Here is a 14,361-nt window from a genome sequence, read left to right as displayed (position 1 = left end):
TTCAATTTGTTTAAACTAGCATAAGGTTAATTACCTTGATGTTTCCCAAACTGTTTGCCAGGGGTTTTGAAATGTTCAGAAACATAATCAAAATGTTGCTGTTACTTTCTCTTCAGGAAAGATCGGGTAGATTTGGGTAGGGGTGATGGCCTTGCCGTGAATGGCATTCATTTACTACTGAACAAGGACGTAATGTGACACCTGAATGTAGCACACCAGGAGGCAATCACAAAAGGTCCACAGTGAATAAATAGTGCTATGTTAAAAAAAGAGTAAATAAATGCACTGACAACATAGTGAGGCATGGCCTCTCTTGCGCGTCTGTAAAACCGACGTTTGTTCTTGAATTTTTGTCCTGAATTTTGACCCTTTGTCCTGAATTTTTGTCCTGAATTTTGACCCTTTGTCCTGAATTTTTTACAGTCCTGTCCAGAATTTGCCTCAGTGCCAGGTGGTCACCCTACCCCTCTACCGTCTCAGGTTGGGGTTCTTCGTGCTTCAGGGCCCTGCGTGGGGGGGGAGGATATCTATGCTAATGAAGAGGTGTGGTTTTGTGCACCCAGGGTGACCTGACAGCGCACCTGTCTTGTCTTGTACCCAGATTTCCCTTCTCCTGCTCAGTCAGGGACATTGTTATGTCTGATCCCAGCGTTGCCTTACCATCCTGTGATTCTGGGCAAATCATCGAAGCTCTCGTGCGTGAAATATAAATCTGAGCTTGTGTTATGTGACTGGTGATCGTGTAAAGGGCCCCGATACCCTTGGGCCAGGTTAGCGCTATATAAACTGCAAAAAAACATAAATAAAACACTACCTGCACCAAGCCCCAGACCCCCCCCCCTCCCCCCCGCCCCCCTTCCTGGACTGTACCCTGTCCAGGGCTGCCCCCCCCTTCTATCCGTCCTCCCCCAGGCCCCTCCCTCCCACCCACCCCCCCCCCCCCCGGCAACACACAGACACAGCACTTCCTCCTCGGCTGCCGTCCTGACGCACCGTGCTCCCGCCGGAGGAGCTGATCGCCCACGGACGACCCTTGCCCAGGTGAGACACAGGTTGATTTACCCCATAGATGCCACCCACAGGTGTCACGCATTCCGCGGTCACTGCACGCCCACCCTATAGAACGCTCCTGCCCCACATATAAATATTCGCGGCACCTATGGGGCATTTCTCGCACCTCCTGGCAGTAGAGAGTGACGACAGGCAGGGCCTTGGCACCAGGCCACGGACCTTCGAGGCCTCAGCTCTCTCCCTGGCCACCTGTGCCTCCCAGCTGACCACCCGTGCCCTTCAGGGGCCCCAGCTGTCTCCCTGACCACCTGTACCTCCCAAGGAGTCCCAGCTGTCTCCCTGGCCACCTGTACCTCCCAAGGAGTCCCAGCTGTCTCCCTGGCCACCTGTGCCTTCCTGGGGCTCCAGCTGCCTCCCTGGCCACCTGTGCCTCCCAGGGGTCCAAGCTGTCTCCCTGGCCACCTGTGCCTCCCAGGGGCCCCAGCTGTCTCCCTGACCACCTCTTCCTTCCTGGGGCTCCAGCGGTCTCCTTGGCCACCTGTGCTGCCCAAGGGGTCCAAGCTTTCTCCCTGTCCACCTGTGCCTCCAGGGGCCCCAGCTGTCTCCCTGCCTACTGTGCCTCCCAAGGGCCCCAGCTGTCTCCCTGCCTACTGTGCCTCCCAAGGAGTCCCAGTTGTCACCCTGGCACCTGTGCCGCCCAGCGGCCCCAGCTGTCTCCCTGCCTACTGTGCCTCCCAGGGGCCCCAGCTGTCTCCCTGCATACTGTGCCTCCCAGTGGCCCCAGCTGTCTCCCTGACCACCTGTGCCTCCCAGCTGACCACCTGTGCCCTTCAGGGGCCCCAGCTGTCTCCCTGGCCACCTTTGCCTTTCTGGGGCCCCAGCTGACCACCCGTGCACTTAAGGGGCTACAGCTGCCTCCCTGACCACCGGTGCCCTCCAGGGGCTCCCATCTGACCACCTGTGCTCTTCATGGCCCCCAGCTGACCACCTGTCCCTATAAGGGGCCCCAGCTATCTCCCTGACCATATGTGCCCTTCAGGGGCCCAGCTGACCACCTGTGCCTATAAGGGGCCCCAGCAATCTCCCAGACCATATGTGCCCTTCAGGGGCCCCAGCTGACCACCTGTTCCATTTAGGGGCCCTGACGCCCAAAGGCTGCTCAAACAAACACAGCTCGTTTGGACAGCATTTTATGTTGTGTAGTAGTGGGGGTCCGCTGGTGGGGGTCCAACAGGATCTTGGAAGAGAAATCTTCTCATCCAACCTTATCTGGCTTTAAAACCGGTTTAAATCCGTAGCTGCTGTTTTTTCGTGCATGTGTGAATTTGCCACATAATTCAAAGTGTACAAGGGCAGAATTTAACGTCTCGGCTTTGTCCTGATCATGGAAATGTTGTTTTCACTATTCACACACATGCATGTTCCATCACGCATCTCGCTATAGGCCCCGGTCTTCTCAGAACAAGAACAAGTTTCATTAAACATGCGCGCGCCCTCCTGTCCCGCAGATCTGGAGAGCAGCGAGGCGCTGCGTAAACGGGGCGCACCTGTTCATCAAAAGGGCGTGTTGGAGGCTTGTTTCTGCCGGGTGCCCCAATATCTCCGTTTTACCGCGGGAGGCAGGGGGCGCGGCGATAATGCACGGCATTCACGAGCTTGTATGGTGCTTGCACTACAAGGTTCCGTAGTATTAAAAAGCCGGAACAATAAATGGGACCGAATCTGGTACAGGTTCCTTCACTCGCACAATATGCTAAATTACTTAATTTATATTTTCTTGCCACATCGTTTTTTCCATGCCATATGAGTAAGTCAACTCTGCCACATAACTCGATCTTCCACTGCCATATAATCAGGGCCACTGAGATTATGTGGACCCGTCGATTTTGCATAGTTACAGATTTGCTGTATTTGCCACATAATCCATCATCTGCCATACAAACTGCAGAATTGCCCCAAAAATGTGTTTTTAACTCAAATGGTTCAAAAGTTACTAAAAAGGAAGCGCATGTGTTGCCGCTCAGTGGAAGGCCCTTTGCAAAGTTACATTTTTGCTGCTATATTTGGGTGTTAAACTGGTACTAATGAGGTCCAGCAATGACCAGACAATGTTAACAAGTGTGAAAATGACAAAATAATGAAGTGATACTATCACAAAAAGTGCAGCTTTATGCTGCATAATTTGCCTTTTTTTGACGCATAACTTACTCAACCTGCCACATAATTTGGCCCTCTCCTGCCGCATAATTCTAGTGTCCCTGCATATAATTCTAATAGCTCTACATATTTGTGATGTCACAGTTGAGTGATGGTGGTATTATTGACACAATGATATATAACAGAATATCTGAAACAGAAATATCGAGTGGACGGAATATCATGGTGCTAAAAATAAAAAATAAAGTATATATTTACTATTCTTAAATCCACATCTACCTACCTTGAAGATAAATATGTATCGTCAAGGTACACTGATGTGAAGTTAACCACAATATATGTGGAGCTATATAAAGTAAAACTGTGGTCACCTCTAGAAACTCACCTTCACAATAAATAGGGAGCTATATATGGTAAAACTTTGCTCACTTATAGAAACTCACCTTCACAATATATGTGGAGCTATATATAGTAAAACTTTGCTCACCCATAGAAACTCACCTTCACAATATATGTGGAGTTATATATAGTAAAACTTTGCTCCCCTCTAGAAACTCACCTTCACAATATATGTGGAGTTATATATAGTAAAACTGTGCTCCCCTCTAGAAACTCACCTTCACAATATATGTGGAGCTATATATAGTAAAACTGTGCTCACCTATAGAAACTAGCCTTCACAATATATGTGGAGCTATATATAGTAAAACTTTCTCACCTATAGAAACTCACTTTCACAATAATTTTGTCCTCGATATTCTTGGCACAATATTTTCCCACACAATGTTTTTCCTCTGATATTTTGTTTGCACACCAGTATAAGTATTCTGAACATGCGATGGGCACACATATAGAAGATGGATTGGTATGAGGCACATAAGCGTGATCTGTTTGTTTATTACTGTTCACTTCATGATGCTGCACCTTTACATAATCGAAGTGCGAGATCGAACTACCACGAGGTGGAGCACGCATTAAGAAGTAAATTGACTTGTTGAAGGATGATTATTGGAACAATGTTTATACCTGGAGACCACAAGATGTCAGCCCTAATTCTGATATAATGTAATTGGAAGTTCATGATGGCAGCAGGTGTGATATTGGCCAATGTATTCGAAAGGAGCATTCAGGAGTTTTAATGAATTAACTATTGCCCTGAAGAAGCACTCTTTAAATGGCGAAACATGTTGGCTGTACCCTGTGAGAGCGAGGAAGTCTGTCAGAAACTATCCTTCTGTATCATTAAAATAATGACAGAAAACATACAGATATATGAACTGAGTGCTGACACAAATGGAAACAAGCATTTGCAATACACTGGGGCTCGCGTTTGCTCCAGTTAGAGCTATGTGCGTTGAAAATTACTAACTGGATTTTTCTTGCCACAAACTGAAAATAAAAAGTAAAACAGTTGACATAAGCACACCATTTCAAAGTGCCGCCATGAGCGTGAAGGAGATACACAAAAGGAAAAAGAAGTTTGCTCGCAGCCAAAGTTATTTGGAAAAAGTGCAATCAGCCATGTAACAGGGCTGATGGCCAAGGCGCTAACAAAACTGCCCTAAGGAAGGACAAACGTAAAGCAGCTACCACCGAAAAGATTTTTGAAGGGCAAGCCTACAAGCAAGTGATAGTGGTGGGCATGCGGTGGGCATCGTTAAACGCCCAGCTACATACCAACACGTCAGAAAAGCAGTGCAATCGCGCTGCTATGTTCGACCTAAAAAGCATCTAGTGATAAATTAGGGATAGACATTGACGTTGTTTTTTATGAATTTGAAGTATGGGAGATGTTTTATGATTTTCATTTTTGTACAACCGCTTGTTGTCTTCAGGTCACTCTTGTGAGAGTACGGGCTCGTGCAGATGCTGGGCTTACCTGCTTGAGGTTTAGATCAGTGGTTCCCAACCTGTGGTCCGGGGACCCCTGGGAGTCTGCGATGCCTCCACACATCGTCCGCAACTGCTTAGAAAATTAACTAATAGTAACAGATTAATGAAGTGTATTTAAATAAGGCGGCTAAATGTGCAGTTTTAAATCATACTGTAAATGTCAAGGAATTTGAAATTGGAGGTTCAAAATTAAATTAGTATCCTCAGGTTGATTAGTGGGAGCCCTGCAGGTGCATCAAACAGAATATAGTGTGGACAATGTGTGGCTTCAATTGAATTTAGAAAAGCAGCAACCTTCCTATTAAACTTATAATTTAAAAAAAAAAAATAAATAAAATGTTTGATCATGTGTGTATGTTCGATAGAATGCTTGTTTCTGTATTGTGTATTGTTTTGCGGTTTAAATCATCAACAATTTATAAGCCTGGGGCCCCGGCTTCCAGCAATGACTCAGATGGGGGTCCCTGGATTCCAATAATGGTTCAATGGGGATTCCCAGGTTCCAGTAATGATAAGTGGGGGTCCACAGAAGTCAAAAGTTGAGAATCACTGGTTTTAGCTGGATCACAAGTCAATCGTGGTTGAGGACAGTGAAGAGTAAACAAAATTCTAGCATTCGCGTTAAGAATTTTAAAATTCTATTAAGGACACGGAGGCGAGGAGTATTCTTCTCTTTCTATGCTCTTTATTTAACAGCAGCCAATCAAAAACGATGAAAACAAAAAACTACATATCCCAATGTCTGTATACGTAACGTGACAACCATAGAGGAGGACGTCTATAAAGTGTTGCCTCACACCAAACAACTCCCCTTTCTTTGCCAAATACTCACAACAGAATTGAAAGTCTCAGTCTTAAACATGAATCCTGAAAATGTCCTGAGCAACGATAACATGGCGAACAGAAGATGAAGTCCCGTCCATCCGGGGAACTTGAAAAAACGACAGAACGATCTGAGAATTACTTCTCTTCATTTCCTAGAAAAGGAGAAAAAAATCAGACCATAAAAAATGATCATCATGAAATGATCCTCATACATACCACCAAAAGGGTGGGAAAGCACTAAAATACAATAATCCTGTCCATAACAAATCAAATATTAACATGATACACAATAAAAATAACATATCAACAGTGCGGTGGGATAATCCTGGCCTCCGTGTCCTTAATAGAATTGAAAAATTCTTAACACAAATGCTAGAATTTTTTTATTCTATGTCAGGACCGGAGGCTCAGATTATGCTTGTTCAAAGCTGATTCACCACCACCGATGCAATATCAACAATAGGCTTACAGTAAAACAATTTAAATGTAGATGGGGAAGACCAATCTGCCGCCCTTAGAATGCCTTCTAAACGAGAACCCAAAGCAAAAGACTTCGAAGCCATAGCACCTCTGGAGGAGTGAGCACCAAATTTAGATACATCGATGCCTGCTTCATTCAGTAACCATCGCATCCATCTAGCCAGCGTGGCTGATGAAACAGGGTGATAAGGTTTAACCAAAGAAATGAGTAATTGACCTCCCATATCAGAAAAAAACTCTTCTTTACTCACCTCATAAGCTCTGAGACACTGTACCACACACAGTTTGGGATTGGCCACGAAACTGGGATAAGATACTGATTTCAGATTACATTTAGTTCTTCGTGAAATGGAAAAAGTCACTCCTTTGGGAGAAAACTCCCTCCCTGCTAAACCCAGAGCTCTAACATCCGAGACTCTCTTACAAGAAACTGAACATAACAACATCGTAAGTTTGGCTGAGAGTTGCTTCCTAGATAGAAATCTATTGGACGGCCATGATTCTAAAAAACGTAGAACAATGTTCACATCCCAAAGGGAAGAGGACGAGGAGGATTATCCAATCTGATATCTTTCATCAATTTCCAAACAATGGGAAGCTCCCGAATAGGTTTGCCCTCAATAGGCAAATGCCCCGCCGATATAGCAGATCGATAATTATTAATTGATCGATAAGCTACCTGATGCAGCTAAAGAAGATAAAAAATTTAGGACCAGACTGCAATCTTCTGAAGAAGGATTTGCACCCCGAGCACTACACCAAGCACTCCAGCGTTTCCAAGCAGAAGCGTATCTCTTGTGTATACTGGAGGACCAGGAACCCGCAATGAAATCGGAAGATTCCTGCGAAAGTCCTGGGATCCTCCATCTTTCCCTGAAAGACGCCACGCCACCAGGGATAACTGACCTGACAGAACCAAGGGATGTGGAAGGCTCAGAGGGTCCTGGAGTAGGTTCTTCCTGAAAGGAAGTAGTATCGGATGATCGCAACTCAACTCCATAGCTAGCGGAAACCAGGCCCGAGACCTCCACAGAGGAGTCCCCAGAACCAGATCCGCTTGTTGACGTCTGATCTGCGCCAACACTCTGGGGATCATCAAGAAGGGTGGAAAAGCGTACCCCTGTTCCTGAGACAAAACTGACAAAACGTTTGATCTGCTGATTGAGGCGGAATGCAAATAAATCTATTGAGAAAAGAGTGCCCGGAAAACCCTGGGATGAAGTCTCCAATCGCTGTAATCCCTCAGATACCACGAATTCCAGTCTGCAACGAGGTTTCTGGTCCCTGGCAGATATTCCACAATAACTGAGATCCTGTGTTGTAGGCATAAGTGCCAAAATTCCTTGGCAATCTCCGCTATAATGCAGGAACGGGTTCCCCCCAATTTGTTGACATACTTCACTGCCGAGATATTGTCCATGCGCAGAAGGATACAACAGTTCGCCTTGAGGGGGGAGAGACTCTTGATTGCAAACGAGCCTGCCAAGAGCTCCAAATAATTGCTGTGTAGATTCAGTCCCGTGCTGGACCAACGGCCTCCCGTGGAGACTGATCCGCAACGGGCTCCCCAGCCCCAGCGACTGGCATCGGACTCTATCACGACATCCGGTGAAGAGCTGAAGATAGCTCTGCCGTTCCATGCCTCCATGTGCTCCAACCACCAAGTCATCTCTGAACGAGCCTCCTCGGAGAGGAGAACTTGGTCCGCATAACTGAGGCACTTCTGAAGAGGGGAGATTTTCAACCGTTGAAGGGCTCTGTAATGGAGAGGGCCCGGGAATATCGCTTGGATCGATGAAGAGAGCAGGCCCACCATGCGGGCAATCACCCTCAATGATACAGTCTGTTTGGATAATAGAGATCTCAACTCCCTCTTGATTGAATGAATCTTCCCCGGGGGAAGTAATAATTGAGACCATATGGAGTCTATCTGGAAACCCAGAAAATCCGTCTGTTGAGATGGGATCAAAATGGATTTCTGGGCATTGATTATAAAACCCAAGCTCTGAAGCAGAGACACAGTCCACACCAGACGGGAATGAAGGAGGTCCTGGTTCTGGGCCATGATTAAAATGTTGTCTAGATATATTATTAGACGGACCCCCCAGAGTGCAGGGACTCTACCACTGGTCGCTTCACCTTTGTGAAGCACCAGGGGGCACATGACAGGCCAAATGGAAGAACCTTGTATTCGTAAAAGGTGTCTTCCCAAAGGAATTGAAGAAATCTCCGGTGAGGAGGAAAAATAGGAATGGTCAGATAGGCATCTTTCAAGTCTAAACAGACCATCCAGTCTCCCTCTTGGAGAATGTGTCTCAACAAGTGAATGCCCTCCATCTTGAAATGATGGTACATTAAGAAACCGTTGAATTCTTTTAAGTTCAGAACCAGACGTGAACCACCCCCTTTTTTGGCCACCAGGAACACTGGACTGAGGAAACCGGAAGGATGTTTTGATACCTTGACAATAGCGCCTTTTGATAGCAGAGCAGAAACTTCTGCGGAGATGAAACTGTGTTCTTGAAGGGAAAAAAATGTTGGACGAGGAGGGCACTGTTGAAACGGGGACTCGTAAAACTCTAGTTTGAACCCCTGCACGGTCTCCAAGACCCAAGCATCTGAAGTAATTTGATCCCATGCCTGCAGAAAACTCTGTTTTCTGCCCCCCAACATTACATCTGATCTGAACTTGCAATCAATCTCACCTGTGGATCCTGACTCCTGGGAGAAAGATTGGTGGCCTTTCGATCTCCCTCTGCGGAACCTGGAGCGACCCGCTCTCGTCGTGATGGGTAGAAGGTTGAAGAGGAGGACTCATACTCCTGAAAGCCACCTCTTCCTTGTTGGTAGTAACCACGTTGAGGGCCTTGCTGGTTGAAGCGGCCGAAGGCACGCCCTCTGTAGCGTCCGGCCCCTCGAAAAAGTGGACGCTGCACCCGTCTGATCGAACCTTGGGCCTTGTCCAAACTTTCATAGGTCGCTACGAATTTTGAAAGTTCTTTGATAAAGGGAGAACCAAACAATAAGCCCTGAGCCACAGGGCCTGACTCAGAGGTAGCCAGATCTGCCAACTTGGGGTCTAACTTCATCAAAACAGAACGACGACGCTCTGAAGATATGGTGCAATTTGCATTGCCCAGGAAGCAAAGCGCTCTTTGAGCCAAACCCGCCAAAATGTTGAGAAAATGTACATATAGTTAATCATACACCATAGCTGCTAGGCATCTGTTTATCTTTATTATGTTGTCATGTGCTCGACAAACCTCCTGAACTTTGATGATTGACCTTGTGCTCGCAGCCTTGGGCTGCAATCTGCTTATCGCTGCCATATTACTTTTTCCAATTACAGTTCGAGAATAGTCGTGCTTAATCAGTAACTGCCAGAACAAGTTTGTACAGGTCGTTGCCACCTCCTGCCAGCTGCATCTGTACCTTCTCCCACCACACGTGTATCCCTGAAATATTCTGAAGACCGCAGAGGACCTTGAATACGCTAGGGGTGGAGTTGTCCTCTGACTAAGCAGTTTTGTGTGTATATAAGGTTGGGTGCCCCAGAGTGAAGGGGCAGCCTCCGTAGTATAGTCACTCGACTGTCCTGGGACTCTGTATTAGCTCGAGCTATAATCCATGTAATAAACTTCTCTTTATTCCTCCAGTAGGTGACTCCGCCTGATTTGTGTACTCTCTGCTAAACGGACCCTGAGGACAAGGGTGTCCCTCCACCTCTGGGAAGGAGATCCCGGGTGGGGGTCTAATCTTTCCTGGTTCCTCAGTTGGCGCCCGAACAGGGACCCGAGTCAGGCATCTAGGGGACCGACCAGGTGACGGAGGACTCACGATTGGACTTCCAAGGGAGGCGCCCCACACCAGATTCTGAGCTTCGTTCTCTGTCGTGGACCTGCGGCTCTCCACTGTGTGTCTTCCAGCCGGCTCGACTTCTCCTGGCTCTGTCTGAATTCGGGTCTCTGTTTTCCGTGAACTACTGGAGTCCCCAACTGTCGGGCTATAACAGAAGTGTCAGGTAAGGACGGGAGTTGAAAGATTCCTGTCTAAAAATAGGTCTGTGAGTATTGTACGGTTTCTATCGCTCTTTGCAAAGATCAGCATCAGTGGTAAGACTGACCTCAGTTGTCATTTAAGTATATAGGAAGCAAAGGGCATATTTGCCACTCATTTGGTTTATTCAAACCACTGGTGTAAGAATTGTTTTTTTTTAAATACTGGAAGAATGCCAGCGTTCAGTTGTTTTAGGAAATTATGTTGTTGTCTTTGCAGTACGGACTCCCGCCTGGAGGAAACATGCCCCGCTCCTCCGGCCGGGACTCCGAATCATGATATATATGTTAAATATGGCATAGGTCCAATTATCTGGTCTGATATATGGAGAAAAAGAACCAAAGGTAGTTCTGATTTACAATGGCCTATTCACGGGACATTTGATAAAGATAAATTAGACTATTTACAGGAACGTTTGTTTGTGACAAAAAGTAGACCAGGGATGTTTGATTCACTACGGACTTGGCAGAAAGAAGCAGACCAAAGACGTAGGAAGGCAGAGAAAGAATTACAGAGACATAAGACCAGGACGGTGACTGAAAAGGTATATGACTCTGATGTAGCTGAACATCAACAGAAAATTTTAGAACATGACCAAAGGCTTCACTTACAAACTGATAAGTGTTACCCTTCCAGGACAGTAGTGGATAAGCCACAAGAGGAAGACCCCCTTTTAAACGATATGTTAGATAAGCCCCCGTTATATACTCCACCAATATATCCTACACTACATCCTCAACCTGCACCAGGTGACCCTATTATGCCACCCCCGGTTGGATCTCAGGCGAGTGCTCCGCCACCCACCACCACCCCTCCTGTCACCAGACGTATAGAGGATACACCCCGCCCGACTGTACCCACCCCTCGACTGGCCCCCGTTTGGCCCACCCCTGACTCCTGTTTAGACATCACACATACCCCCCGCCCCATGACCCCGAGAAAGCGCATCCTGCGCGGACATTTGTTCTCTAATTCACAAGAGGAAGATGTCATTGAAGAAATGACACGGAGGTGGATGACTAATTGGAATGACTATGGGGTCAGGGACATTGTCCACACTATGAAACAATGGGATAGTTTAGTTCAGTTACATGCAGCCACCCTTATGTGCAACATTATAATACAAGAATATGAGTTGTCCTATGACTAAGCAGTTTTGTGTGTATATAAGGTTGGGTGCCCCAGAGTGAAGGGGCAGCCTCCATAGGATAGTCACTTGACTGTCCTGGGACTCTGTATTAGCTCGAGCTACAATCCATGTAATAAACTTCTCTTTATTCCTCCAGTTGGTGACTCCGTCTGATTTGTGAACTCTCTGCCAAATTGACCCTGAGGACATAAAGGGTGTCCCTCCACCGCTGGGAAGGAGACCCCGGGTGGGGGTCAAATCTTTCCTGGTTCCTCAATGTCAGGGTTAATTGCTTCTCCTGAATCCTTAGCTTGAAAACCCAGCTCTAAAATCTTTGTCAGTGGGCCAGAAACGTCTAACACCTTGTCCTGACACCCACGCTAGGCGCGATCTTTGCCTTTCTTTGGATCCTTGGCAGACTTTTAAAGAAAAGTGACTAAGCTAGGATCCAATTCGGGTGTCTCTGTCACCTTGGAGGGGAAATCCAGCCTGGGGCATTCAGACTGCAGTCTGGAGCGAACCTCCTTATCAAAGCTATGCCTGATGTGGGATTCTACATAATCTGCTACTTCAGGAGGTGGCAACCACAGCGAAGACCGGGAATGGACAATGTCTTCCGGCTCAAAGGTCAAGACTCTAGGAGCAGGAGCTTCCTGGTGATGAGTCTTCTTTTTGTGTTTCGAGGGGGGGTCATCCACCTGCTCAGATGAGTGACCAGCAGAAGAAGAAGAAGCCGGGTCACTCGCAGCTTTCTTTTGTGACGCTGTATTGTAATCATGCTCCCTGGCCATATTTCTGATAAGGCTTTCAAAGTCCACAGAATGCGGGTTATGACTCTGTTTAGTGGCTTGGGTACCAGCAGATAGGGATGGTTCCATAATGGACTGAATACCAGAAGGGGCTACCCAGCCCTGTTGTTCCGCAAAACCCAGCAGGTGGTGCTTAATGGGTTTGATAGCCTGTGTCAAGGCTTGATTAACTGTATGACGCACCCCAGCGTCCAGGGCATATACTAAGTCCTGCTCAAAAGAACCAGCAGGTTCATCTAAATAATAGCCATCATCAGCTTGGTCTTCATAGCCAGCCATGCTGTAACACAGCAGAGGGGCTCCAGCGGAGCAGAAATAAATATATGCAGGGCAAAATAAATCTTACTTTTTAAGATGTGGAGGGAGCTGCCCTGGAAGCAAAAGAACAATGTAAATAGAGGCCCAGCCTGAATACAAATTTATTGCAACCCCAGTGTACAGGCACCAGGGAGTAAACGGGGAGCTTAATCCGGCAAAGAGACAAAATAATACGCGTCTCTACTAGTGCAAACAAAGCTAGTACAAACAAAACGCTCCGATTTACGAGCGTGTCATATTTAGAACTCAGCGAGTTCAGAATGCTACCACACGCGCGTAGAAGGCAAACAATTAGATGCTCGGCAACGCAAGCTCCAAAATTAGAAATGAAACTGAATCCGGATAAATAAAAAGAGGACTGCGTGGAGACACGCGCGTCCTCACTCCTCTACTCCCACTCCACTGGGTATGGAAAGCGAGCCAATCGGTCGCTCCAGGGATGGAAAAAGCGCTCCCAATCTGAAAAGGCACACACAGTGAAAACTGCACAACAAACGATTAATGTAAAATGAATGCACTTAACTGGCTGCGAAGCAGCAAAGAAAGAGGAGTTGTTTGGTGCAAGGCAACACTTTATAGACGTCCTCCTCTACTGTTATCACGTGACGTATACAGACATTGGGATATGTAGGGGCATATTTATACTCCGTTTGCGCCGAATTTGCGTCGTTTTTTTCGACGCAAATTCGACGCAAAACTAACTCCATATTTATACTTTGGCGTTAGACGCGTCTAGCGCCAAAGTTCATGGAGTTAGCGTCATTTTTTTGCGTGAACACCTTCCTTGCGTTAATGATATGCAAGGTAGGCGTTCCCGTCTTAAAAAATGACTGCGATGCATATGCAGCGTATTTATACTCCCGGGAAAAAATGACGCCCGGGAGTGGGCGGAACTAAAAAACCCGCATTTGCGCCGGATTTTAGCGCCTGGGTCAGGGAAGGCGTTAAGGGACCTGTGGGCTCAGAATGAGCCCAGAGGTGCCCTCCCAAGCCCCCAGGGACACCCCCTGTCACCCTTGCCCACCCCAGGAGGACACCCAAGGATGGAGGGACCCACCCCAGGGACATTAAGGTAAGTCCAGGTAAGTATATATATATTTTTTTTGTGGCATAGGGGGGCCTGATTTGTGCCCCCCTTACATGCCACTATGCCCAATGACCATGCCCAGGGGACAGAAGTCCCCTGGGCATGGCCATTGGGCAAGGGGGCATGACTCCTGTCTTTGCTAAGACAGGAGTCATTTCAATGGGGGATGGGCGTCGTAAAAAAATGGCGCAAATCGGGTTGTGGCGAATTTTTTGCCTCAGCCTGACTTGCACCATTTCTGGACGCCCATACGCCATTTCCCCCCTACGCCGGTGCTGCCTGGTGTACGTCGTTTTTTTTAACGCACACCAGACAGCGCCGGCGGCTAACGCCTGCTAACGTAATTCAATAAATACGGCGCCCGCATGGCGCTTCAGAATGGCGTTAGCCAGCGCTAATTATTTTGACGCAAAACTGCGTTGGCGCAGTTTTGCGTCAAAAAGTATAAATATGGGCCGTAGTTTTTTGTTTTAAAAGTTTTTGATTGGCTGCTGTTAAATAAAGAGCATAAAAAGAGAAGCATAATCTGAGCCTCCGGTCTTGACATAGAATTTATCTCCTTACAGAGAGCGGACGTCATGGTGGAGCACAGATCC

At 47.1% G+C, this 14,361-nt stretch overlaps 1 protein-coding gene across 1 annotated transcript in view; it reads left to right on the top strand.

Moving 5' to 3' along the window:
* Positions 1-959: 959 nt before the first annotated feature.
* LOC138283686 (para-nitrobenzyl esterase-like) overlaps positions 960-14,361 on the top strand; it is a 202,782-nt gene continuing 189,380 nt past the window's right edge. The window contains exon 1 of the mRNA XM_069221677.1: positions 960-1,041. The gene's annotated coding sequence lies outside the window, so the exon portion shown is untranslated. The remainder of the gene's footprint in view (positions 1,042-14,361) is intronic.

The sequence above is a fragment of the Pleurodeles waltl genome, chromosome 3_1, assembly GCF_031143425.1.
Source record: "Pleurodeles waltl isolate 20211129_DDA chromosome 3_1, aPleWal1.hap1.20221129, whole genome shotgun sequence".
NCBI classification, from domain to species: Eukaryota; Metazoa; Chordata; class Amphibia; order Caudata; family Salamandridae; genus Pleurodeles; species Pleurodeles waltl.
This window is presented reverse-complemented; position numbering and strand designations above follow the sequence as displayed.